Here is a 2315-nt window from a genome sequence, read left to right as displayed (position 1 = left end):
TTTTTTTTTTTTTTTTTTTTTTTTTTTTTTTTAATACCTAATTCCAAATGTGTCCTTTTTTTATCATTATTTTCGCTTAAAGATTTATTAGATGTATTTATAGATCTTTCATCTGATTTATTTTTAATATTTCTTTTTATCATATTCAATGAATAGTAACTTCAAATCTCGAAAAATAATTTTTTTTTAATTATATTTTTCTTTTTTTTAAAAAAAAAAAAATTTAAAACACTGCAATTATTTGAAAAATAAATTATAATCTTTATTCTTATTAACCATTTAATTTCATTTATCAATTATGTACTTAAAATATTTAAATTTAAAAAGTTACAATAAAAATAGTAACGTAAAAATTATTATAGTCATATATATATTTACGTGTTTATTAAGAGTTGAGAATATTAAAATAATATTTTAATAAAAAAATAAAAATAAAATACATATATAGAATATATGTTAAAACATTCTATATTTATATTTACAACACTTCGATTTAAGCTAAAAAGATTTTTACACTATATATATATATGCTACATATAAATATATATATTTATAATATATATTGTATGTGTTCCTTTCCTGTCATTTTTAATATAGAACTAATTCAAATATTTAATAACTAAATTTAAGAAAAAGATAAAAAATATATATATATTGTAACTTATATTTTAAAATATAAAATTCAATGAAGAAAAAAATGTTTAACTGTTTTGAAGTATCACATTATAGTAACTTTATAGAAATTTATATCATATTGTTATCTATATAAATTAATACATTCTTATAGTTATTATTTTTTAATTAAATTAATGTGGTTAATAATACATATGCTTCTATCTAGAACTACCTATTTTCATTTTTTTTTTAATTCTATTTAGTAAATTATTTTTAAAAGTATACAATGGGTCAGATTATATAGAATTATTATATAATGTAAAAAAAAAAATAATAAATAAAAAAAAATATGAAATAATTTTTTTTAATTAAAAAACCGCATATTTGATATAATTAAAAAATGTTTACTTATTTTTAATTATAATTAATAAATATATTTATCTATTAATATATTTCACCCTTTTTTTTTTTTTTTTTAATTACTTGAAATGTTTTTTAAATAAATATTATTCCTTTATTATTAGCTAGTTAAGATATTATTATTTTGTATAATCTATATTTATATCAATAAAAATTATATGTATAGATTTTTTTATTATATGTATTATAATAATAAAAAAAATAGATTTACTTTTTTCATTTATATTAAAAATAATATAATTTTAATTATTAATTTTGTATTTTAATAATATGAACATTTTTTAATTAAGAACCATATATAATAATTAGTAATTAAAAAAAGATACAAATATTTTTGTCTGTAAAAAATTTCTATATTTTAAATTATTTTAACATTAATGATTTTTATAATTACATATTTTTATATATATATATATATATATAAATGTAATATAATGCATACTTTTTTTTTTTTTTTTTTTTTTTTTTGCACCATTTGATTGTCTAAATTTAAAATATACATATATTCTTATATAAATCTTATAAATTAACAAAATGTATAATATATTAATGAAAATTAATTATAAAAGAATGATAGAAAATGAAATATATAAAAATATATTTAATATCATAATTATAATTTTTACTTAAATTATGATAATAAATAAATGTACGCTTTTTTTTTTGTTACTTTTTTTTTTTTTTTTTTTTTTTTTTTTTTTTTTTTNATAATTACATATTTTTATATATATATATATATATATAAATGTAATATAATGCATACTTTTTTTTTTTTTTTTTTTTTTTTTTTTTTGCATTAGTTTAGATACATATAATACTATTAGTATAAAAGAAGGTATTTTCATTTTACGAGAACTTTTATATATTTGTTAAAATGTATATACAAAAATATTCTTAAAAAAAAAGGAATTTATGTGTTAGATAAAGAATGAAAAAATTAAAAATAAGTTAAATTAGTTATACTAAGTATACTTCATTTAGTACAACAAGAATTTGTAGATAAAGGAGTCGATTTATTAATATAACATATTAAACATTTTTTTTTTTTTTTTTTACAAAATGATTTAATCCCAGAAATATAAAAAAAAAAATGCATGTAAACTTATAATAAATAATTATTAAATAATTTTTTATATTAAAACTACTTTTAAAAAAATTAAAGGAAAATAAAATAAACTTTGATTTTTAAAGATCTTTTTAGTTTAAATATAATACTTTTATTTCTGTAATAATTTTTTTTTTTTTTTTTTTTTTTTTTTTTTTAATTTTTTAAATTTCTA

Source organism: Plasmodium gallinaceum, assembly GCF_900005855.1.
Source record: "Plasmodium gallinaceum strain 8A genome assembly, contig: PGAL8A_v1_152, whole genome shotgun sequence".
NCBI classification, from domain to species: domain Eukaryota; phylum Apicomplexa; class Aconoidasida; order Haemosporida; family Plasmodiidae; genus Plasmodium; species Plasmodium gallinaceum.
The sequence above is the reverse complement of the archived record's forward strand: the minus strand, read 5'-3'. Positions refer to the sequence as shown.